Source organism: Struthio camelus, chromosome 11, assembly GCF_040807025.1.
Source record: "Struthio camelus isolate bStrCam1 chromosome 11, bStrCam1.hap1, whole genome shotgun sequence".
NCBI classification, from domain to species: Eukaryota; Metazoa; Chordata; class Aves; order Struthioniformes; family Struthionidae; genus Struthio; species Struthio camelus.
Window position 1 is genome coordinate 21,239,154 of NC_090952.1, and position 26,713 is coordinate 21,265,866.

The 26,713-nt window shown below is 36.4% G+C and overlaps 1 long non-coding RNA gene across 1 annotated transcript in view; it reads left to right on the top strand.

Moving 5' to 3' along the window:
- The window catches only part of LOC104150544 (uncharacterized), a 34,467-nt gene extending 11,272 nt beyond the window's left edge, over positions 1 to 23,195 (top strand). The window contains exons 2-4 of the long non-coding RNA XR_695627.2: positions 8,086 to 8,172; positions 14,618 to 14,794; positions 21,425 to 23,195. This is a non-coding gene — a long non-coding RNA (uncharacterized lncRNA). The remainder of the gene's footprint in view (positions 1 to 8,085; positions 8,173 to 14,617; positions 14,795 to 21,424) is intronic.
- Positions 23,196 to 26,713: the final 3,518 nt, after the last annotated feature.

A 26,713-nucleotide genomic window follows, 5' to 3' on the forward strand; every position in this document is an offset into this window, starting at 1 on the left:
TCTTCTCTTCTTACAAAAATCTTTCCTAGTGGGATATGCTTGGAAAGTATTTGTTTTAGTATGGCCACAATCTTTTATCCTGACATAATAATTGATTCTCAGGGAAAATTACTCCTGATGAGATATGTTCTGTTTTATAGTTATAGTGTTTTATTGCTATTATTGTTACTAAATGCAAGCTGTTCTTTATTTCCTTTCATCCAGTGACTGCATCTTTCTTCAGGAGGCTGACACTGCCTTTTGGGGTCTGCACAGTCATACAGGAAACTTTCTCTCCAATCAGAACCCTCAGCCTCCCTCTTCTAGGGCCTATGTTCTAAACTAGCCTAGCTGTGATCTCATACTGTCTTTTTTATGGGCTAGGAAAGATGAGCATTTTTCTGTTATGAAGAAAATCATATCCTGTTCTCTTTTTCAAATATCATCCTAGTTGCACAGAAAAATAGGTAATTTGCATTGCCCTGAGCTACAAGGTTCCCATTCCTACCACCTTCAAAAAAGGATCGTAGGAGTTTTTCTACATACTGTTACTGCTCTCTAATCATTTCTTCCTCTGACTTTATCTGGTTGATGGTGGTCAAAAACTTCCTGGAACCTGAGGCTCTTCATCTTGTTATCAGTCTGACAGGAGATGGACTACTCCGTGATGGTAAGTTATCATAATAGTTTGTCTGATAAACTAATGTCATAGCTTTGCACCAGACAATTTTTCAATGGTTGACTGAAGCCGTGAAGTTTTATGAGTAGTTAGCAATTTTTTCCCCTGGTTATTACGTTAAATTTACCTTCACTTCCCTAGCCTGTTGCTGTGAGTGCTCAGGGATGGAGAACCTGACAAGTTATAATATGGACGGAAGATAGAATTAGTTTTGAGTTGATACCTGCTAGTATATTCCTGTTCTCAAGAATCTTCCGGTGCCAAAGTATCTCCTCCATTCAGTATCTGAATTCTAATTGATCAACGTTGTTTGATGTGAGTATCCATATAACAGAACAACTGCTTCCAACAGCTGGAGGTTTGTGCTGGAACTTTTTAGTAGTTCCTCACTTCTTGTTTTCCAGAGCATACAGTCAAGCTGTGTTACTTGTTCAAACATGTAACACAAAGAGAAGAGACCTCTAATTCAGACAACAGGAACTATTTCCAATTAGTTGTTGCCTTCGTTCAACGACTGTTGAAATCTGCGTTGGAAGAAACAGGGCCAGTTTCCTCTCTGGGACTTATAAATGATTGGGTCTTTGTTGAAAGTGACCCATTTCCGAAAAAGAGAGAAAAAAAAAAAACAAGCTTTGCATATTTTTCTCAAACCTAGGGCCACCATTCAGGTGTTTTCAGTTCTTGTTTAAAAATCTTTTACAGAACTTGAGCATGTGACTGTCACGCATAACAATATACTTGTTGCAATTTATCTGGAAAGTAAGCTGTGTAATTCTGGATCCCCATAGTCTCCTTGCAGGCTAATTGCTCTCTGAAGTTATTGTACTTCATGAATAACTGAAGGATGAACAGGTAAATTAGTTATTTCTTTAGAGCTGTTAGACTTCGGTTATTGGGGAGGGCAAAATACATCTGTATTCCATCTCCAGCTTAGTACTTCCACTGCAAACAGTTAGTCTGTACCGATCATCTAATCCAGTTTCCACTAAAGTTTGAAGATACTTCTGTGCACTTCAGTGAAATAAAGCAAGCTCTTCAATGCCTATTTTCTCACTCTGCCCCCGCACCCTTTTTAAAGGATTTCAAAGAAATCCTTTGAGCAATGTAAGTAGCAAATTTCTATGTTGCCTTTGTTCAAAACTAAGACTTCTAAGCATTTCTGTACTATAAATAATTTTATTAGTTGGGGAAATGAAGTACAAAACCACAGCATAATCATTTTTCTCCTTCAATAACTTCATTGTTGTTTTCATAGACATTGTTTCTGTATTTAATTTTCAGTAACTTTGTCATTGTCCGTGACTCTAAGAATTTTCTTTCCATATTTTCTGTCTATGCTATTGATATACTGTAGCTTATTTCTTTTTCTTTCTGCACTTCTTTGTTCAGTTTCCTGTTGTGCAATATACTAGTCCTCTATTAATTTATCACTTGCTTATATAGATTACATTGTGTATCTTCATTCTTCCTCTTTGTTTAGCTCCTGCAAATATCTCATTTTTGGTTTGACTGCATATTCTTCTCTTTTTATATTCCATTTAACAATTTTATGTCAGTGACATAACATCTTTCCTTTTCCAGCATCTGAACTATCGACCATTTCCCCACATGCTTCTATGCTGACATTTTGTTCTAGCTGTGTGTTATGCTCTCTCCACATTTTTGTGCTTTATTGCTGTATGCCCTTCAATCACAGTGTTATAGTTCACTTTATTTTGTATATTTTAATGTTATTTTCCAAGTCTTCTGCTTTTTTGGTTCCACACCTATTTTTGTCACTATAGCTATTATAAAGAGGTGAAATTATCTCATTAGCCTCTTCTACTATATTATTTTACCTGCTTTTACATCTTATTTTTAGTTTGGATGGCTACAAATAATATTCTCCTATTACTCTAAAAACTGTACAATGCATTGTAATTCTACTATACCTTTCCCCATCCTGCTCTCGGTTTCTACTTCCCTTCCCCACTGTCATATCCTAGCACATACTATCTTGATGAATAAATTATCAAGATTGTTCTACAAGAGATCTGTCATGTGGTATGTGACCTCTTTTAAATCTGAGATTTTGCTATGAATTCCATATTAGTACTAAATGAGGTGCTCTTATGTAAATGTATAGGAACTAGTGTCTGGCAATTCTTCTGAAGGCTTCCTGTCTTTGTTCTGCATTTCTGTTCCTCTATAATTTATCACTTTTAGGACAAAGTAAGTGACTTTGAAAAGGATGCTTTGCCCCAATTATAGCTTGATTGAAGTCAAGTTCAAACAGACTTACTGAATACAGTCTTGTAATGAAGTTGGTTGTTACATGCCAAGTAATAAACACACATGGACACATGAAAATATTTTTTTTTCCCTCCTCTCACCTTTACTCTTTCATATTTCATAAAGGGTGAAAGTGTCACATCATCATTATGGAGATCACTTCTAGGTTTTTAGTTCAGCCAGTGGAAGGAAATACTGGAAATCTGAAAAAAAATTCTCCTGTAAATATTTTTTAAATGGTATAGATCAAATGAACATTTGTACTATTTGACTGTTATTAAAACTTCAACATCTCTAGGATATTTTTCAATAACAATTTTAGAAATTCTCTAACTAGCTGCCAAAACAGCACAATTTCTTGATATTTACAACAACCTCACAAAATAGCAGAAACTTGAGGCGTTGGCCTGATATGATCTAAGTTGGGTAAAGGGAATGCTCTTCAGTTACCATAGCCCTAAATTGTTAAGAAGTCCAGATACGAGTATCGTTTCATTTTCAATTTGACACAATATAATCTACTGATTTAAGAAACTTCTGCCTCTCTCTATATCCCACTGCTCTTCAAACAGCTGATGCCAAGAAAGGGAAACAGTTAGCTCTGTCTTCAAACAAGGTGTGTAGTGGCTGGTGTAACTAAAGTGCTTACAACAAGCTGGTTCTGAAATGATGCCTGTAGAGCGAAACTGTTACGAAAGGGATTCAATAACTCAATAGGGGGAATAATGCATTTAAAGTCCCTACATATAGGCTGTTCTTGATATCATTATAGTGTAGTGGTAAGATTATTACCAGTTAAACAGATGAATATTCATTATATCCATATATAGCAACTCCATTGTACCCAAACAACTGCAACTCTATACTTTGCCCCGATGATATGTTCTCTTTGTATAGTTAGTGATGCTTAAAACGAACATATAATATATTCTCTATTTTACATTAGTTCTATGCAGTAGATGACTAAGCCAAATTGCATTCACATTTTCAACAAACGGAAACTGTCAGGAGTTCTGACTGATATGTTTTGGGCAGACAGAATGTACAGAAAAAGATATACTTTGCCTCTTCCTGCATAAAATAAGCATACTAAGAAAAACTATTCTACACACTTCCCAGAAAGTACAGTACACATCAGCAGTTACACAAGTGTCATTATTCACTATTGCATGTGTAGACACAAACCTCCAGGTCCCATATCCATAAATTATCAGATATGCAGAATAAAAACAATGGTTACTACAGGGACTGAGGATTAAACTTTGCATCAGAAAAATGCAAAGGATTAAAATCAGTGTTCTCTGGTTCAGATTTATGACATTCTAAACGCAAGTGGGACAGCTATGTGATGGCCCTCCCAAATGTAAGATATCTGTTGTCTTAGGCTTAGGGATTCTTAAACTCGAAAGTGAACTATGGAGGACAAATTTCAGATTTTATTCTACAAAGGAAAGCTAATTTTTAAAAGTATTTGTAACTATATACAAGAAATAAGTTTAAAAATGGTAACTAAGTAAATTCCTAGGCTGAAAAAGCACGGAACTGCAATGACTTATCAATTCTCAGTTGCTTTAAAGACTATACTTTAACCATTCAGTTTAACTGTAGTTTAATGATTTATTTTACCTGGGAATTTAGTAAGTTCTAAAGACGTCCCAGAGGATGTTTGAAGGCACTCAGAAGCTAGAATGATAGACACAGGAAGCTAGGTGCATATAAAGATTAAGACAGAACTTGCAATTATTTGTTTATAATCATCCTAATTCCCACCTCCTAATATCTCCTCTTTCTTCCCATTTTTCTGCTTTATGAGATCTGTCTCTGACCTTTGGTAGGCTTTCCTAGATGTGTTTTTAACACAAGAGCATTTAGAATTTAATTTATTGTAGTTGTGAATCCATATTAACTAGATATGTGAATATGTCTCATTATCTCAGTATCCTTCCCCAGGAGAATTAGCAGGATACACTATTCACCATGCTCAACCAGGCAAAGCAAAGCGATCATTTCTGTGCCAGGTCATTTTGGAAATGTAAAAATCTACCAAAGAGAAAATCCAATCTTGAACAGGCAAAGCTTGTATATCTCTCAAGCAGTCTCTCCCAGACTTCTTGGAAGCATTATTCCCCTGATACATCTTGCACTGGAATAGCAGACAAATTGGTTTCATTTTAACAAGTGTAGAGGGCTGTGGGGGACTGTGCGCATGTGTCTGAGTTCCAAAGAGGGAACGCAGAATGATAACGGACAGCTAATTCTCAGTTTGAGCAAGTGCTTTTCCATATGTTGAAAGAATATATATAATTACAAAGAGAATAATTTACAGAAAGCTTTGGGGATTTTTCAGGGAAAAGGATGTATTTTGGGGAGCTCGGAAGAGAAATCTCTGTATTTTATCAGATGTATTCAACCTTGAAGAATGACATTTCATACAGTATAAAGGTCTGAAGCTGAGGATTAAACTATGCGAGAGTTTGGTAGGCATATGCAAAACACGGCATTTCATATCAAGTCAAAAGTACACCAGAAGGATAGAGAAAAGAATGTGTTTTGTTATAGTTATTAGCTACAGTTTGATTAGTTGATAAGGTCAATGGGGATGATAATTAAAGTGTGACATAATACAAAAATGCCTGTAAGCGCACAGATTATAAGACTGAGCAGAAGAGTCTTCTCAGATGACAACAGTTTGCCTGCAAATTCAGGAAAATATTAGTTAATCTTTAAAAGCAGTATCTGTGATTTACATAGCACAGCAGAGAAACAGTAGGTGAATTTGCAGCATCCTCATAGTGAACACGGTAGAAAATAAGATTACAATACTTCTATCACCAGACTGTGCACTCTTCCAACATCCACAGTGGAAAAGAAGAACAACGGGGAGGTGGAGAAGCAGCAGATTCTGCTGAGCGAAGACACTTACAACGTTTAATTCTGTCGCTGCACAGCACCTGCTATGTTATTGCACGCCAGAGAAATCAGTGTACTAGTGCCCTACTACACTGTGTTCACCAACATGGAGGGTGCTGCTGCTCTGCAGTATCTGGCAGTAGGCAGGTTTGTTTGGCTGGAGAGTGCTCTTTCCAAGCTTTCTGTCCTAGTTTCATATACAGTTCTGTTTCAATTTACATCTTGTAAATTTATTTTTTCCCCGCTTTCAATGCCTTGCATTTTTGTTTCGATTCTTCATTATTTCATATTTCATAACTCACACCCTAAGTGGCTTTACAGAAAATCTTCATAAAATGATGTTATCATTTTAAATATGTATAGTCCATACGTGAAATATAAAACTACTCATCTTTTTCTTTATGCCTGTCCAAGACAGCTATGATTGCATAGATTTGTCTTCGGCATCTGACAAGCTCTATATATGAACTCTGATGGTTCAATTTCTCCATCTAAAATATCTTAGGCGACAAAGTCTTTTTGGTTCTGGGGCTGTTTCTGTAGGTCTTCCTGTCTCTGAATATCCAGTGAGTCACCTCACGGCTGCACAAAGATTTGTGTAAATAAGGTCAAACCAGTTCATATTGGTTTGCATATGACCCTTATTCTCCCTTATTCATTAATTGAATGATATAATTTATTTTTATTGTTGTTTTCATTTGTCTTAAATTTGAAGGCTATTTTATCTGCCCTGGAGTCTAAAAGTTAAAGAAACAGAAATGCTAGAAATTTGTGCCTAGCAGAGGCATACTTTCTTCTCTAATTCAGGCTCTATTTTCATAGTCCTCATATCAGACCTATTCGTTATCAGAATATCTGGCAGTACAAATTTGCATGCTTCTATTTCTATCATATTAACCTCTACGGGCATGAACAAACAAAAAACCTGCCAGTGCAAATTAGTCAGATGTTTTGAACAATTTTGAATTAGCGGAGTGAGACAGTATGAATCTACCACAGTATTTTTGATCTGGTACCTGGCACTGCAATGCCAGATTTACATTACTGTCAAGTCTGATGGTAAAGTTACTTGATGTTGAAACAAAATGCCTAGCCAGAAGATTCACTCTATACCGTAGGTATATGTATACCATAAGAGTGGAATGAAAGAAGAGCAAAAAAAGTTAGGATTTGCTTAACATTATCTATTAGTACTAGTCATTATCTATTAGTCTAATGATAATGGATAGTATCAATCTAATGATATCTGTCGTACTTTTATTTTGCAAAAATAAGTTAATAAGGGGTGCATCTGATGCTGCAGTTGATGTACTGAGAAAATGTGTAAAGACATTGGAGGTTTACAGCCCCAGTTGATCAAAGCTGCCCTTTTTAGGTGACAAGGTTCTTGCATATCTATTATCAAGTACTACAGTTCCTTGAATTTCATGTGTTAAAAATATTTGAATGAGTTCTACAGGATCGAGATAGTCAAAGTCATTTGATCCTTCAGCAGATTTTAGGTATCCTATTAGGTACCTAAAGATACCCATCAGTATCTTTACCTAAAATCAGTAATTACTTAAAAAGAATTTAGATTAGTAATTTACTTTAGCTTTATTTGCAGGGAAACATAAATAATTTAGCAGCTGTTACAGTTAGTACAGCAATAAATGAGATGTTTTTTCTCTGTAATTTTTATGTAGCCCTTTTCCTGCCTGAACATAAATTTATTTTGGAAGGAAAAAAGAGAGGAAGGAAAAAAGGAAAAACTAAAAAAATTCTGCTCAGGATGTGAATGGGATTCCATGAGTGGCTCCTGCTCCATTTCTTCTCCTCCTCCTTTCTTTTGATAATTCCATAGCAAACAGTGACTCTGAACTTCTGGCAATTAGTTTGCTCCAGTTATATCTTGTTAAAACAGGGAAAAAAAAAAAGAATTACTCATTTTTTGAATCAATACAGAACTCTGTCAATTCATTCTAGAGGCTGCACCCCTTTGTAGTGAAACAATGACAATCAGTCAGTTTTACTGAAATTACCAACAGGATTGCTTGGATGCATAAGTATGTTTATAGCTTTAAAATACTGTGACTAGGGTTGTGTATGCCACCTATCTGAGTGTTTTGGGGAGGGGAAGAAAGTCAAACCAGTACTTATTTCCAAGGAGAATTTAACTAGAACCAATTTTAACTAGAGCCAGTGCTTTTTATATTCCTATGCAAGTCAGGACTAACTTGGTATTCATGATGTTTTTCTTTATACAGTACTTCATGTGGTGTGTTTCATTCGGAAAGTGGCACGCGCAGGAATAAAGGCCCAGAGGAATACAACCCTTCTACCTCACACAAAAAGTAAATTAGATTTTCTTACCATCTGTCTTCTTCATCATCTGGAAAACCTGCTGCTGGTGAAATTTTCTTCTGTCTGACGCATTTTCTGATAAATCTGTAGTTTGTTTAAAAGGCAGCTGCAGTTTGGATAAAATCGGCAAACATCTGCAATAATTCAAAAGGAAAAGGCAGTAGACGAAATGATCAGGTAAAATCAGATGCAAATGTTATTAATAACCAAACAGAAAGTGAGCTAGAATGCTTCACGGGATTCAGTCAAGTCCAGGAAAAGCAGGAACCGTTGCTTATCCTGCCAGACAGAACAACTGTTAGAGGAGCTGAAAAAAGTCTCCAGGAGAAAGTCTGCTGACAAGTCTCAATTTCAACTTGATAAAGAGTGTTTGGTTTCACTAACTTCTAATAGCCTGTATTTACCAAGTGCTGAGCGTAGCTGCAAGTTAGCATGGTGTACACTTAATAATAAATATTATATTAGAACATCGTTGTCCTTGTGCCATTGGCATCGCGTTGTTAACACACGCCCTAAGACTGGAATGTTGCAGTCTCTGCTCTTACAGTAGAAAGACATCGATTTCCATACCAAAAAAATGACTGCAATATGCATTTTGTTCATTTTTTAAAGTGCATAAGAAGATAGATAGCAAGGGCTTTGTTAACTTTTCATCGTCAAATTGTGGGCAAAATCTTATCTTCATTTTGTAGTATTTTGTAAAGTTGCAGAGATGCTGAGTCTTTTCTGGAAAGCCTTTTTTTTTTTAACTGCCAGTACAATAGTTCCCTATTGAAGTTATGTGACTTTCCTCAAAGTGTAAGAGTTGGTGAAGAAGGACCAGAATTAAGACTGGCATTTCTGGCTCATAATTTCATTCTATTAGCCATCATATCAGGCCAGCTATACATTCTGGATGGTTTAAAGTGCTTACTTGGGAGGATACCACTGACAGAAAGGGGAAAACGTGTCATCTGTGTGCATGCTACGTATAGTCATCAGGTCTCTCACACTTTCTCTGAAAGAGCATAAGAGAGTCAAACAAATTCACAGTAACTATTAAGTCACTTAGTAAAATTCACAGTGTAGGTCACCATGTCCACACTGATTTTCTCTCTTTCCTTTCCTCCTCCTCAGCAGGCAAATGAATATCTTCTGTGTGAATATATATCAAACAAGATGGCAACCAGAGTCAACCAAAGCAATTTAGTGACAACATCCCTTTGTCAACTTAAGAGCAGATATAGCCACAACAAGCTTTACTATGATGAATATAACAGACAAAAGAAAATGCTGAATACCTGATTCTGCCACAAGCTAAAAGAAAAAAAAAATTTGAAACTCTAAGCAAGAGATGATGTCAAGTAACCTTCTCCCTTCCTCTTCTATAACTTCCTGTTGTCTGTCTTAACTTTACCTCACATAATTGTTCTCATTCTATTCATATTCTGATGATTTTTCCTTTCTCCAAGATCAGTTTTTTGTATCCATAGTTTTAGCCATTCTCCTGATGTGTATCAAGATTACACTTTTTTTCCTCTTACCAATTATTCTTCTCCATTCTGGTTTTAATTTCTAATCAGCAAATGCTCCTGGAACTTCCATCAGAGTCCATCAGTGCCTGACACTTCCCTTTCCTGGAAAATATAATGTTTTGGAAATCTTGAATTGCCCACTGAAATGAAAATGGAGCCACTTACTTGTTTTCACAGAGCGAGAATGGTATTACAGGCTTGTATTGGGCCGTTGGCTTGTGAGTCCCAGATTCAGGATCAAGAGTTTTTCATTCCATGCCACTCTGAATCAAGCAGGGCAGGAGCTTAAATGATGCCACAAACCACTGTCTTAATCGGTCAGGAACAGCTTCTGATTCAATATTATAGCCTAGGTCTATGGAATTGGTTTCACCAGCTTTATTGAACAACTGCTATGTTGCATGTAACGTTCTTAGACTAGTGAGCCAAGTCCTGCCTGCCTTTTTCTTTAATATCGGTGGGAGTTTATGAGAAAAGTAACAGAGCTCAGAAAATGGGAAGGTAGCACACTATCCCACTTACTTGGACTAAAGGGAGAATTTTAGGTAGGTGGAATGTAATTACGAGACTGGAATTCAGCCAGGATTCAGGCTGCAGGAGTGAATCTGTCAAGCAGCTCATGTCTCAAAGCTGTCCCCAAAGTAGACGGAAAAGAAATGTTTTGTCACCTATGCAGTATTAGGCTAAGAACTGTATACTATTTCTATTTCTTTGCTTTCGAAGTACAGAGGCAAAGGAAAAAAGTGAGAAATAAAGAGAGCTGCTTTGCAAAATGTTCAAACAAAGGCAGAGGAAAGTGGCAAGGATGGGAGAAAATAGCAGTGAGTTTCACAGCATGTATTTTATTTTCTGTCCCATCCTGCTAGTAGGTGGTAAATATAAGCAGGGTGTTTAACTCTCGCAAGAGCCATTAAAACATCTTGAACTATGCAGAGTGTAGGTTAGCTTTCAGCCAGTATTTTATGTAACAGTCCTTTCTAGGAATGCATAGTGAGAGGAAATTAAGGGGCAGAAACTTCATCAAAATTCCATTTTATGAAGCATCTTAATTGGCTAAACAGAATCCTATGACTGGTTATCATTAAGTTATGAGAAGTCCTTTATCATCTCCTCCCACTTGCATGCAATCTAGAAAACCTATTTAGTGAAACTGTGGTATTTTCAGAAATAAGACAGAGCTGTGGATCAAGAAGTCAAGAGAATTCTAGTTCTCCTCTGTTGTAAGAAATAAGGATAGATTTTTGATTCTTCCAGTCAGGTTCCAAATTGACATCACCATAATGAGAAGTGATTTTCTTGTTTTTTCTCCCTTTTATCAGTTCAGTCTTTCTAGGCAATGACATTCTCTAGAGATTAAAGTGACAGTCTGTAGTAAAGTTAGGAAGCAACACATCAGAAGTACCTGCTGATTGCTGGATTGCCAATGTTGGACTCCAAGTAGACCCACAAAAATGAATGTCAGAAAGTGGAAAAACTTTATCTTTTAATTAATTTTGTTTAATTAATTCTTCCCTCCAGTGATGTGATGTTTTGAAAGTCCTGTCTGTTTTCATCTGTCTGTTAAAATAACATGCTATTTAAAAATGTTTCAGTAATTTTTTTCCATTCCTTATTAATTTAAACATTTTTTTTAAAGTTAAATGTAGTTCATTGCCCGCTACGAATGTCAGTGCTTGTTTGTTTTTTTGCCTAGTAGTATATCTTTTTAATAAAATATGCAATTGAGATCAGATATGTGTACAGTAAAAATAAATTTCCTTAATCAGATCCTCAAGAAAGAGGGCAAACCCAAAACATAACCCTGAATTCAGGACTGTACGACAAGAGTTTTTTTTTTTTTGGTAACAAATTCTTTAAGAAATTAAAATTAACTTTTATAATGAATGTTCTTTCTAAACAGCTACACAGGAAAATGTCTTCTGAAAATGAAATACAAAATAAGGCAATTAAAAAGAACTTTTTTTGATTTGCAAAATTTAGTATAATTATGTAATTTTCTTTTGTGTGCAAGCAGGAGCTGGCTTGGCATTGAACTCCCACAACATGATTAGTCATATGGAGCTAGTTATTTCCTAGTGAATAGCAAGAAGCAAGCAAAAATTATCATTTGAATACCGCAACCCATGAGTACAATGCAGTAATCTAATTTTACAGTAGAACCAGTGGCAAAAGTTCACCCTGAAGCTTGAAGAAGCTGGAGCAAAGGTGTTATCTAGAGCACATGAAGGCCTGACAGGATGTCTGTGACAAGTAATGCTAAAATCCTCCTTTCCTGAGATGTGAAAATGCTTTCAATCACCGCTTTCAGATGAGTTCACTCCTTTAAAGATTTCATTTCTTTGCCAGTATGTTTGCAAGGAGGTAGCTCTAAGAATGTGTTTGACTTTATTATGCACTGAGAAAGGTGAACATATTGTAGACATTTAACAGGCTCCTTATATCAAGCTTGTTAAAAATGAAGAACTTAGTAAATGTAAATGTTGCCCAATTCAATATATCACATTATACGTGTGTGTGTGTGTGTGTGTGTGTGTGTGTGCGTGTGCGTGCATGTACGCGCACACACACACACACATACACACAGAATTTGTGAGTGAAAGTTTATAGGCAAAATGGGCAAATTTTAGGACTCCAACTCAGAACTCATTTTTTTCCAGTGGATTCTGACTCTGGCAAGAATGGGTTGTGTCATCTCTCATCATTAGCATGTACATGACATGTTCAGAGTACCAAACCAAGTGCTTTTTTATAGGACATATGCTATGTGACTTGAGACACATTAAAAGGTAATTAAGAATATTAAACAATAATTTGATTTATTTCATTTTTGTTGTAGATGGGGAGATAAAAACTGATTCATGCCTAATTTATTTCCCAGGCAGCATCTTTTCATGGCGTGGATGTTTAGCAAGCAGAAACCGTGCTGTCTCTGGTACTTCTAGTGTAGTGTCAGAGAAAAACTTGGCCAGATAGTCTGTAATCAAAGAAGCAAAAACATAAAGAGGATAAATAAATCTGCTTGCTTTCAAGCAAAAATTAAAAATACAAAGTCCCTGAATGTTTCTAAAAAAGGATGTTGGTCAAAAGTTGACCTAGGACAAATAACATGAGGATTACTAAAAACCATTAAAGACAATTAACTAGGAGAGAAAAAAATAAATCCTAATTCTGTTGCCAGAAGTTCTTATTCCCAGTGATGAATAGAAGTTACTGTTAACAATAACCTAAATACAGTTGTGGCAATTACTCTCTTATTTTTTAGGTATAATTATGACTTCTTGGTTATTTGAAAGCAGAACAATAAACTTCAAATCAAAAAAGCAAACAATAATTTCTTCTTTATTAATCTGCTTTCAGGACTGCATTATGGTTGACATTGTGCAGAAAGCCATGGTGAAAGACATGCTGATGGCAAGCAATAGTAGATAAGCATCAGTTTGTTTTTTCCTAAATAAAACTGGATACTGTTTCCTTAATACCGGATTTTTAAGTTGCCATCTTTATTTCCTGGATTAGATTTATTTATCCTTCCATAGATACCCGATATGAGTATCTGAACATTGCAATTATCTGTAAATGACAGTAAGGTTCCAGAAACTCACAGAACAACTTCAGCACTTATCTTTTCAAAGAGCTCACAGTGATGTTCCACCTCCAGTTATATGACTTAGAAAATCAACAGAATTTGTGTTCCAACCAGTCAAACTGGAAAACTGGGTGGGTATACAGCACATCTTTCTTGAAAGACAGATGCATATCTTCATATCTGATCTTGCCTAGGTATAACTCTACATTAAGGGATTTGGTCAATGAGTGAAAGTCTGATATTACTTTTCCCTGATGATTCCATTTAGATTTTATTTCAGTCTAAAACAGGTCCAAATTTATTCTGAGATTACAGATAATGCTGCAGGAGTCAAATAACTGAAAAAGGAAATATAAAGTTAAGTACTCAGTAATAAAGTTTCTAGTTATAATTACTCAGAAAACATAATCTTCCCTTTCTATGTTGAAGCATATCTGATTTAGGTGACTGGGACATTATCAGTATTCCATTGCTCTAAGACGCTATGAAAGGCCACTTAACACATCGTGTGTGAACTACCTATTGTTAGCAGATTGTTCATTTGCAAAGAGAAGAATATTGAAGGTAGAGGTTAGAGTAAAGACTAAAGTTCATCTTTGTAAGTACAATCATTATAGGAGATAAACCATGAGAAGATTTAGAAATTATTATTTTAGAATATTATGATTCTAGAAATAGTTGAGGAATTAGAAGTCAGATTTAGAAACAAATAGAATTAGGAAGATAAAGATATGAAAACTAAAAGGGTCTATCTTTCTCAATATTATCTTAGCAGAGTATTAGTCATTTTCAAATGTTCTTGCACAACAACTAAGGACATCCAAAGCACATTGTGCTATAAAAAAAACCTACCCATTGTGTTGTGCTATGACGCTATTTTGTGCTACGAACTGTTACTTCACTACATTAAACTAAGGAACAAACGAAAAACAATGCTGTTCCAGCACCGTACATATTCGGTTTGGGGCCTTCAAATATGTATGGCATGGCTGTGACCAATCTGTTTTAGGAAAAGCTAGCCCTAATATGATTCTGGCCATACCAAGTAGCTCAGAGATCAGGGGTCTCTCCTTGAAACAGAATATAGTTGTAGGTACACTTGGACTTCAAAGTCTTCATTTTGATGTCTCAAACTCCAGATTTATTTTTTTCATTTGGCAGAACTGTGTCCGGAATCCAGGAAACCAAACTGTTCTTAAGTGGTAGACAAAAGCATGTGGACAATAATGGTATATTTGGCTAAAGTTTTGTTTATCACCAATGTACTGAAATCAGTTTGTGATGTAATGAATGAAATGTCAAGTGTATTAACAACGAGTATCTTTGTTTTACAAGTAAGACTGAATATGTCCTGAGATCAAGAACCTTAGTTGACCAAGAGCCCAGTCGAATACCGCTGGAAGGAGAGCAGTCCTGAACTGCAGTTTCTGTTCCCAGTCCTGTGACTGTTGAGAGGCCAAACAGGATCCTGTACAACTTGAATTGTAACAATGGTTAAAAGTTACTATACAGGTGAGAATATTCAGGCTGGAATTATTAATATTTTAGTATTAAACATTTCTTCACATGTTCCTCAACAATTAAAAAAAAAGGTTACTCTCTGATAGGAATATGATTTCTGCTAATGTCCCATTCCAACAAGTGTGGACCCGTGAAACATTTATTTTTGGTCACATTTTGCAACATCTCTTTAATGCTAAAGATTCAGTCTTCTACTGTGGTCAGGACTCTAAGGCAGTGCAAAATTCACAGGCCTCCTTTTGACAGCCAGTAGAGCTCATTTCTATTCTTTTTTTTCTTTTTGAATGTATTCTGCCTTTGAAGGCAGAGCCAGGAGGGTTTTCTGGTGATAACTTCAATAGATTGTGTTGAAATATTTTAATATTTGTTTACTAACAGGATTTTCCTCTATGGTTTTTCTAAATCAATAAAATCCATGTTTATTATTCATTTATCATCTATTTCTGTTAGGATGCAAGTGCAATAAATAACATTTTAATCATTTATTTGTATGCTATCACTTAAACTAACCATTGTAGATTATGCAAGGCTCTCAACAGACTATAATAAAGAAACAAGCTTTTACTCCTGAGAATTTACAATATACATGAAAGAGAAGATGGAATAACAGGGCAAGACAAACAATCAGGGCTTAGGAAGAGAAAGCAGATAAAATTAAAAAAAGACCAAACTGAGCAGGGCAGTGAAGAGTCACTGATCACTCTTGATAAAACAAGAAAAATAAGTATTAAAATATGATATCTGATCAAAAATGTTCTTAGATGCATAGATGTTAGAAAAAAGTCATGCTTATATAACACTATCTACTTCAATTATTTCAAATTAATCAATTTCTTTATGTCTTAACTACCATTTTAGGGGAAAGAATCACTGCTCCTATTTACTTTTTAGACTTTTTTTTTATTTCTCTGAGAATTTTGACAGCCTATGCAGCTATCTTTGGCTTATCTAGTCTGTTTCTCAGTTGGATAAGTATTGTCCTCTATGGACAGTTATTTCATGAGATGTGCAATAAATAACCCATTTTGCAGAACAGTTCTTTCATTCTCAAATTCCAGAGATGCTTAGACGGTAATTATATTCTTTTTATACTATATATAGACTATATTATGTGTCAGTATTCTATATAAATATTTATTTTGTATAATTACATTATAGATTTTCTTTCCTTTTCTGGTCTATCTTATTTGCGCCTCCCAATAATCAGTTAAGATCCACAATATGCATTACCTCATTTTAAAAAGGACAATAGCTAGTATCTAGCTTTATACAAGGTTCCATTTTCATGTTGTCTCACATTCTCCATTGACAAATTTTGAAACTTGAATTCTTATTCTCTAGCTTTCCCTTGTTCATAATTACACCTATAGTCATATACCCTAAACAGGTTTAGGTAAGACTTGAAACTTTAGAGAAAAAAACGTTGAAATAAATGTGCAAAAATTAATTTCTTTTTCAAGACTGTAATATTTTTAGTTCTTTGGGGATTTCCCATTTTAGACTATTGTAGAAACAATCAAATTTTGCACTGTGAAGTTCTCAGTTTCCCTCAACACCTGTTTTATGGGCATACTTTTCTCCTGATGAATGTCCCAACGCTTAAGTAGTGATCTTTCTCTGAACCTGAGAAAAAACTTCTTCACTGTGAGGGTGACAGAGCATTGGAACAGGTTGCCCAGAGGGGTGGTGGAGTCTCCTTCGCTGGAGATATTCAAAACCCGTCTGGATGTGATCCTGGGCAATATGCTCTAGGTGACCCTGCTTGAGCAGGGAGGTTGGACTAGATGATCTCCAGAGGTCCCTTCCAACCTAAACGATTCTGTGATTCTGTGATCTGTTATTATCCACATTAAGAGTGGATAGTAAGTTCAGAGTAAGACTCTTACTGGCTCTCTTTTTAGTAAAGATGAAATAGCCTATTAATAGCTCTATGTTTGAGATAAAGGACCATCTAAATATGTTTTTGCCATTATAGGCCCTTTTTCAAAGCAATGTTTTCAATCACAGTCACTGACGATTCAACCTCTGCTCTATAAAAGGGAACAGTGACAGAATTTATTCCTAAGTCTATCTAGTTACTCATATGAACTTCCTCTGAGCATCTTGGTCCATATTGCACATGATGATAATCACCATCAGAGTATGGGAAACTTACTGAAATCTAATCCTGATTTATACATTCTGTGAATAGATTTAGAAAATGTTAGGCGTTGTAGCCTGAAGCACCCTGGGAATGACATCTGCAACTGGAGTTATTTCCTTCAACAGTTAAGTTGAAATTGTGATTATCAGAAACTGCATTATTTAAAAAGGTACTGCAAACAAGAGAGATAATTGGCATAAATTTTCTTTAGACTATATATATATCATTAAAATTTTAAACGAAGAAAATCTTAGCTGAAATCATCTTTGTGTTTTACTAAGGCTCATTTCCCTACCATTTTGTTAGAGCAGTGCAACCTTGGTGTTGGGATAGTCTGAGTCTTCAAAGTTGTGTTCAATTCCTATAGTTTTCATATGTCCACAAGAATGACATTGATTTCCTCAGTCCTCATAAATATTTTCCATTCGTGCTCTCAGAATTTCATGATCACAGTTTTGAGTACAGAAGATTGACAAGAAGCAATTCTCTCTGTTACTGAACAGAAAACATAGGTTAGCATCTACTATTTAATCAGATGACCATGAAGGGAAAGAGACACCTTTTGGTCTTAATCTACGTAGTGTAACGAAAGAGAAGAAGGTTAGTAGTTTCTCTGACTGGTGATTTACTAATTAAATACTTAACAATAATGTAACTTTTACCTGCCTCAGTTTAGTGATATCAGGCTAACTAGCTAGCATCAAGATATTCCATGACCACAGCAGAAGTTCTGACTACTCCCAAATGCTTTAGCACTCCACTGCAGTTTCTCCTGTGTATATCAAGTCTAGAGATATCAGGTCAAGATCTTGCTATAGAATCACAGAACAATATATGTTTGAAGGGACCTCTGGTTCCCCCCCCCCACCCCCCCCTCAAAATGAAGTGAACTTGGAGCAGGTTGCTCCAGACCATGTCTTATTAAGTTTTGAATATCTCCAAGGATGGAGATTTCACACTCTCCCTGGCCCATTCCAATATTTGACCTCTCTCACTTTTTTTGTTCATATCTGTATGAATTTTCCCTTGTTGCAGCTTATATCTTTTGCCTTTTGTCCTGTCACTTTATGCCTCCAAAAGAGCGTGACTTCATCTTCTCTACATCCTCCCACTAGGTCATGGAAGACAGCATTATGATCCCTCCATAGGCACCCTTTCTTAAGGCTGCTGAACAAACCCAATTTTCTCCTTGTATGTCATGTGCTTCTGCCCTCTAGTCATCTTGATGGCCTTCTGCAGGTCTCACTCCAGTTTAGCCATGTCTTTCTTGTACTAGGAAGCCCCAAACTGAACATAGTACTCCAGATGCAATTGCAACAGTGCCAAATACAGCGAAAGAGTCATCTCTCTTGACCTTTTGGCTGTCTTTGCCTTGCTAAGACAGCCCGTGATTATTTCAGCCTTCTTTGCTGCAAAGGCCTACTGCTGGCTCATGTTCAGCTCTTTGGTCACCAAGACTATCAAATCCTTTTCTGCACTTTGGAAATCTATTTAGGACCTGATATGTCCCACATAGGCTTACTTGTTTGGGTTTGAATTTTAGAAATGCCAAGTACCTACAACATCCATTGACTTCAAATGGCCTTCTAAAAGTTATTCTACAAAGTCAGGCCCTAAATTTGTACAATCCTTATCACTCAGTAGGAGAGAGCAGACAGAAAGCTCACATCCAATAAAGCAAGGTAGGAACTAAAACTACACAGGAGCCTTTTCATTTATAACTGCAAGGTTCTCTACTTTCTGTAGAGACACTGCTTATTGTGCTTGTCACTTCCAAGACACATGTACTGCTCTGCTGCATTAGGGGAGTGCATGAGTTGCCAAGGAATTATTTGAGGGCCAAGTGAGTGAGCCAAGTGCAAGTGTGCAAGGGAAGTGCAAGACTTGAACGGTCTTCATGTTTAAAGGCGTATCCTTTCCTAAATATTACTTGCTTCCCCATAGATAAACTTAGGCCTTACAGACAGGATTATGTGGCGGGGGAGAGTGAGGAAGAACTCCAATGTCTTTCCTTCTTTTTCAGTGTTCAAAACGGAGGATTCAATCCTTTCTCAACAAACTACAGAATGAGGCAAATCATGCAGTGATAAAGTTTGAGTTTAGAAATCCTTTTTTGTCTGTTTATGTTAGGTACTCTATAAAAAGCATATCACCATGGTATCCAAGCTCTTTCCAATTAAAGAAAACTATTTCTACCGTTTACTTAGCAACTTTGACAATAGCCTCCAGCAGCAGTGGAACAACTTGACTGCCTGGCATTTTACAAGATAAATTCTTCACTACTGTCTATTTCTTCTTGCACTGTTGCTTGCAAAGCCTTAAAAAGTTACTGCTCCTTCCACCACTGAGGCTGGTACTATTGCAGTCACTTGAGCTATGGATCACTGGGTACACTTTGTACCTTTACTTGCCACTTTGAGAAAAATCAATTTCAGTCTTGAAGAGATGAAACTGGTGTTGCAGAAGATCAGTGCACATTTCCAGGTGCTCTAGGGCACTGGTGTCTTGATGGGGATTCAACAAAACATGACATAGGTATGGAACAAAATTGCTTACTTTTATGCTAAGAGATCTTCTGAAAACATTGTAGAGTAAATCAGGGTACTGTGAAGAAGAGAAAGTCACACCAGCTACAGTAAATAATTGTACAGTATTCACAATACTAACATCGAAACTATAACTTGTGTTACTAACTGTAAGTTGCTGTATGCCAATAAATGTTGTAGGTATAATAGAAAAAGAAGATAAAAATAGTATATAGGTAAAAATAACATACCTGACGTTAAGGAAGCAAAGAGTTTGTGCTTCAGAACTGGTAAAAGTGTTTGAAAGACTTCTCTCCAGGTAGAGCTTGGTTATCACCATCTTGGAGATTATGTCAAAGCAGCTGTGTAACTGTCTATCTTTTTCTTCATTTCTTTTTAAACTTTTGTACCAAACACATATTTCTTCAAAACTTCAGAAATGGATCCTTTTCTTTTTTTTGACTTCTATATTCATATAGGAAAATTCATTTTTTAATTTTCTGTTTGTAACTTAGAAATATGTGTACTCATTCCTGTTTTGGAGGACTCGGGTTGCACTTCCATGGCATTTTAACCGTGGTTTCAGTGAGCACAGACTAGAAATGCTGAGTCCGGATGAGACATTCTGTTGAACTTGTATAAATGTTCTCTGCCAGATCACATTTATTAAAGTTTCTGAAGGAGTAACTTTGTCTCAGAAGAGTTTATGCTAGATCAACTATCATCTGTCCATGGAGATCTAACGTACTACTATGTCAGGCGTTGCCTATTTTCCTGCAGCTGAGGTGAAGTCAGTTCTGGTATAACAAATAAATCAGTATATATATTTTATTCTGAACTTTGGCTATACTGATGGATACGTGCAGATATATTTTTCTCTCTGGAGTCATACCAGCTGAACCAGTTGCTGCTCCCCCAGCCAATCTGCTTCGTGTCAGTGCTCCCCGTAGAAGGTATTCCTTTTTCTGATCTGATGGATTTTCTTATCTGAATGCTTCTTAACTAAATGATTCAAGTTAACTTAAACAGCATATGATTTTTGCTAACCGAACTGATTTGAACTGAAACAGGATGGGGACTGCTTACACAAGCAGCTCAGCTGGGAGATTAAAGGAAGCAGTAACCAGTAGCAACTGCAACAGACTGAACGTGGTAATTACTTCACCAGTGCTGCTCTAGCTGGAGAAGGATGTGTGAAAACAGCTTAAATGATAAAAAGGGTTTGGATCCTAAATACATGCAGGCTGGTGCACTCACCCCAGTTCCCAGTGGACGCACTACAGAAGCAGGCAATTGTGGGATCAAAAGCTAAACCAGGAGAAGAACAAAAAAGGGAGACTGTGTAAACAGACTTGTCCAAAGTCTTCGTCCACTAACGCACTGGAGGTTTCAAGGAAATACTATTAAACGTGCAGGGATGATTTTCAAATACATTCTTCATTCTTCATGTAACAAATATAGATCTGTACAGAGTCAAAACTTGCTTAGTCATTTCAGCTCTCTATCTGCTCCATTTTAAAAGAAAAGCTGAGAACTCCGTTCCAAGTCACAGTTTTGTACAACTGGCTGGATAAAGCAATTATGAAACAAGGCTAATTTAAGAAATTCCAAGCATATAAGAAACTTAAGCTGATCATAAACCTGACCTTCACTAACCTGTGGAAAGCAAACAAGGAGGTTTGAAACGCTTCAGAGAGAAAACTCAGGTTTTTGCTTTTTGTTCCCTTTAAAAACAACCACTGATGATGCACTAGGCACTTACATGCCTTGCTTAATGCTAATGGACATTTCCTACTTATTGTAATGAGCTATGAATCAAAAAAACCTACCAGTGTCTAACATTTGATACCATTTGCAGAGTGCTGGCAAGATTTTCCAAACAATAATATTATCCTTTTGTATGCTATGTTTTCCATAACACATTTTCGATTAGGTTTTCTTTTGTTCCTACAGGGAAAATCTCTCAGTGACAACACCTCAGCTTTGTCCTCCTTTCGACTTATCTGCACTGTCAAGTAAGAGGCTTGGCATTACGGTTATCTGAAAAAGGAAAGAAAAGCAGCACAGAGTCAAATCCTGTGGCTACTGAACTTGCAGAGGGGAGTGTAAACATCAGGTGTATCACATATACATGATGTGGATATACATATACCTTATTCACTTTCTTTTATGTGTCTGGGCACGCTAGTATCATATGGTTAAAGCACCTGGACATTCCTACTCGAGCTTTTCATAGACAGCGTTTGTCAAAATCAAGTAAAGTGTGCAGCATGGTTTATTTATGTGCCATGTGAGAAAATGCTACAACGTCATTTTTGAGTACTGTAATGGAAGCAATAAACATAGGCTTTAGCTGTTAACCTGCAATCAAGTTCAGAGCCCAGTTTAGTTTCACCAGGTCTCTGCTCATTTCACTTTCAGTTTGTGAAGAAACATTTCTCTAACAATCCCTCATCCTGCAGTGTTAAAAAAAAAAACAAAACCTCTCTCCTCCTTTTAACAACCCTTTAAATAGTAGGTTGCAAACAGAAGTTTCACTTAGGAAGAGCAGCGAGTAGTGAAGTAATAGGAAAGATTTAGCCTTGTCCTTCAATTGCATATTTTTTTCTTTTCGGAGAATACCTTTGAACACAAATAATTCGTTTTTATAATAGTTTGAATCCTATGATAATCTCATTACAGATCACTCATATCACTTACAAGTGATTATATTTGCAGTCTGTCAGCAGCCATCTAATTTCCCATCTAATTATTCGTTCAACCTGTTGTTATAGTCCCTAATCCTCATCTGGCCTTATTCACGGCATCAGATTTCTGTGTTTGCACTGAGTCCCAGTGAACTTGGTAGAAGTGCTGCTTGAATGCAGCATTAACCTGCAAGGAGTAAGTGTTAAGACACACATTTAATTCCAGCAGTGAAACTGGGAGCCTGGTTGCACTACATTCCCTACGTATGCAATAAAGAAAGTGAGACTTCTCCAGAATATGATTCGGCCTGCCAAAACTATAACTCGTCTTCCGCAGATATCTCTGTGTTTACTTTAGAGGAGGCTGAGGGGGATCGCACACCTAATAGACGTCTTAGTATGGTGTGCGACTTACAAGTGCAATGTTACGTGCAAGCCGGAGACAGCCGTACTTCATTTCCTCCATCTGCATTTAGCAGCTTCATATTGATTTCAGGGATCAAAAATATTGTCAGATATCCAGTCTTTGTTCAGATTAGCTTTCACTGGAGTCTAGACTTCTGTAGACAAGATATACTCCATGTATTTCTTTTCAGAGTAAAGGAAAGATTCTGAAAAGGAATTACTTTATCATAAAGTCTTGGATGGGGATGCTGTTGCTGTTCAGTTTTTGTTAAAAGGGCATGATCAGGAGCCTGATATATAGACTGGAACATTTGCAAAATAATAGGAAACTAAGGCAATTTAAGAACAGTGATCACATAGAACAAGGTGGCAAATCCAGCCACAGAAATCACTATCATAACTTGGATCACTGGGATATGTTTTTGAAGAATGCTGGGAGATAATCAGATTTCAGTGCAAGAAGGATGCGTTAAAGCATGGCTAGTATTGTCCATATGTTATGGGCAGGAATCAGTGGACCATTTTATATAATGTGTTTTTCTGTAGTCAGCAGCATTTTCTGGTAGAATTTGAGCTCTGCTTGTTTCCATTTTATTTTATTTAATGAAGAAATCAGTCAGATTTAAGAGAGAAATTCCTGCTTCCTCCTTTAGAAATGAATCACAGTGTTCAAAAATGGAGTGAAACAATTTAAACATTTTTGGGAGTCCTCTCTCTATTGCGCTATGATGAACTATCAAAATATAAAATTTATTCGTCTGTATTATGGCTGTAGAAATCCACTAGTGTGAGCCCTAGCATGTAATTCCAAACTGTTCTCATGCTATTCAAGGATTGTTCTTCATATAGATTGGCTTTTCTGACTGTATGACCATATGCTTAAAAGTTCCCTTTTTAGGAGCAGCAGAATCAGTTAATAAGACTGAATTATATTCATATTATCTCCACCATTACGCTTGAAGAGCACAAAACTTGGTATTAATTTTGGAGAATCCCATAATTAGCTATCATCGTGAATGGAGCGTGATCCTCATCCGTAGTCTGTTTTTCATCACTTTCTATTTATTTCAGATGTTGCTGATACTGGCATTACTGCTTATTATAGCGCTTAGGATTTAACTATTTTCACTAACTGACAGTATCTTTTTTAGAGAAAAACATCCCTTTCCATGTTGGTTATTTGCCATTTCTAAACTCAACAGATGCATCCCACCCATTGATCACGTTTTCTTTTCTGTTGTTTTTACAGCATGATGCTTACTATACAAATATAAAAATACCTGTTCTTTGAATTATAGGTGCTTTCAAAATTAGCGAGTGTATAGAAAACATTCTCGAAGGTGTATCTCTAAAACAACCACACCGCCATTCCCTTTTATGCATAGGAAAAATAAAAATAATTGTCTTTTCTGACTTCCTGTTCCTACTGTCTTACATGAAAAGTACTTCTTTTTCTCTCTCTTCCGGTTATCCCCTGTTTTACTTCATTATGGGGCAGCTCTGAAGAAGCTATTCCAGGCAGCTAACAAATCTAAGGAAGTAGGAACTCGTAAATTAATTTAATAATCTGCTTCCTGGACTTAGGTTGCTCCAATGCTGTTCTACTGTGATTTTTGTAGTACTCTTTTTTTAAAACAATGTCGTCAGCTTGTTTTGACTTGTAGCTGCTACTCAGAAGGCTCTGTAACTTTTGCTGTTGAAGACAAGTTGTGCAATCCATAGTTCTAATGATTCCCGTTTCTTTTGTTAAATCCTGGGATAAAGGTACTTATGCTTATTTGAACACCTAAATGACATGTACAGCTCTTAAATTTTCACTGAAAAGACAGTAGGTCGTGGAAGGCTAGGATTCCAAAAATGTGAGTTCAGTTTATTTTATTCCTACTTAGCAGCATTTAATTATACCTGCTATTTTTGCTGTTCTGTAAATGGTAAATGTATCGGAGACTGAATTCAAACCACACCTGACCTATAGTTACACCTTTACTAGTAGTGTATTAACATGTCAGAAATTCATTAAAATGACTTTCTATGAATGTTTTAATGAACTCAGTTTGGCACATAGAAGAAGCAGCAGAAGGATAAAACAAAACCATAAGTTAATTACTTGAACTTGGAAGTCTCAGTTGGGCTGAAAAATATCTAAAGAAACAAATACTGTTTATTTTTGCTGTGGTGCTGCTGACACGTCCCACAGATAGCTCTTCTTTTCCTGTGGTTCTAGCAAAGAGCTTTTTGGGACATGAAATATTGAGAGAAAAACAATGCTCTTACAATAAAAATCTATATTAATGTGGATATTCTGTGATTTATCTAGGGTTAGTCTCAAAACATGATGTTTTGAAAGACGAAGAGCAAGCAGAAGTTAGAAAGAATGAGAAATAATTATTTAGGGATGGATGCTTCATTGACAACTGGCATTTAATCCTTATTCAAATTGAATTTCCTTCAGGAGAGCTTAAGGCCATCAGTCTATCAAAACACAACAAAACTGACTATTACTCATTTGAGTTGGTATTTTTTTTATTAAACTTGAAAGAATTATGATGAACTAATACATTTGTAAACTAAGCCTGCAAAAACCACAGCAGATTGATATTCACACCTAATTTGGTAAGAGGAAGAGTTTTAGTGCAGGCTGTTTTCTGACTTTTTTTTTCCTAATATACGTCAGTGATATGACCTTTCTTCTCATTTGTGTCATCTTTCTTTTGCCTTTTTCTAGTTTCTATTGCTCCATTATAGTGGTGTTATATTCTTAATTCAATTCTACATTGAATTAAGATCAAGTGAAAGCAATGAGGGTGGCATGGGATTCACAGTTGGTTTAAGTGCCTGTATTAGCCAGCTGCTCTCCATAGACCCCCTAATATTACCCTTGCCACAAAATTTCACGGTGAGATCTTTGAAATCTGAAGAAAAAGTCACGAAAAACCATTTCTGCCAGTGGGAGCTTGCCTTCAGCAGACGAGGCCAGCAAGCACAGCCAGGTAACAGAATCACAGTGCCGAGTGGACAGGAGGTTTACTCTGGAACACGGGATGCAAGAGGACGGCAATTCTGCACAGTTATTGTACGTTCCGTGCAGTGAGCGAAGGCCGAGTGCGTGTAGACAATATGCATCTGGAACAACATATTAAACAGAGCAGAAATGCAGCTTCTTTCTACCTGTGTCAAGCCTTAACACATTCAACTAGGATACCACAGGAGTGGCAGTATTACAGTTGTGTCAGATTTTGGCAGGGAGGGGGGGTATATTCGTCAGGCATTCTTCCTTTCTTTTAAAGCTTCATGCTGCTGACCGGTTTTTCTTTTCTCTGACTGATTTTTCTTTTCTTTTTTTTTTTTTTTTTGCTCAGATAAAGGCTATTGTGAGAACAGTCAGAACCAGCAAGAGTGGTAGATATTAATTGTGCTAATCACTTGTTAATAAATTGCTTTTCTAGAGGCTTAAAAATCTCCATACACTATAAAGTTAAAATGAATCCTCTTCCTAGTCACGTGTAGATGAGGACAGGTTATTATTTAGAAAGCAGCAGTAAAACCTGTAAGAGACCCTGTCCCATGAAGTTCTTTTGATATAGAACCTTAGCAGTCAACGTTGCTTGGGGCTGAAACATACGCCCGGTATTATGATTAAGTACGTATTTATGCATTTTTGAGAGAAACCTCCAGAGACTAGGACACAGCAAGATACTATATCCAGGCAGTTCTTTCTGAGTAAGTTGACAGGTTACAAGAAGGACGTTTCTGACCTCCTTATTTTTTATAAACGATGCTTTAAGGAATAAAAATACATACCAACCAGCAGAATTCCAGTTGATAGGTATTAATCATAAAACGCTATTCAGTCACAGCAGAAGCACCACCTAGCCAGATTCAGTGCTCCATTTTTCCTTCTGATACTTGTATCAAAGAATTTTTTTGAATTTTGAACATTAAGTATAGTACAGATACAATAACATGCAATGATTAATGGCCTATCCTAAGGAATGTCTCATGTCAGTATAACTGTTTTTTTGATAGCACCACTACAATTCCCTAGCTGAAAGAATTTCAAGAGATGGTTAAGACAAAGCCTATTTTTTTATTATAGAAAGTCCTTAGCAGTTCTGAACCCAAGCACAGATTACAGACTGGCTCTGTAGCG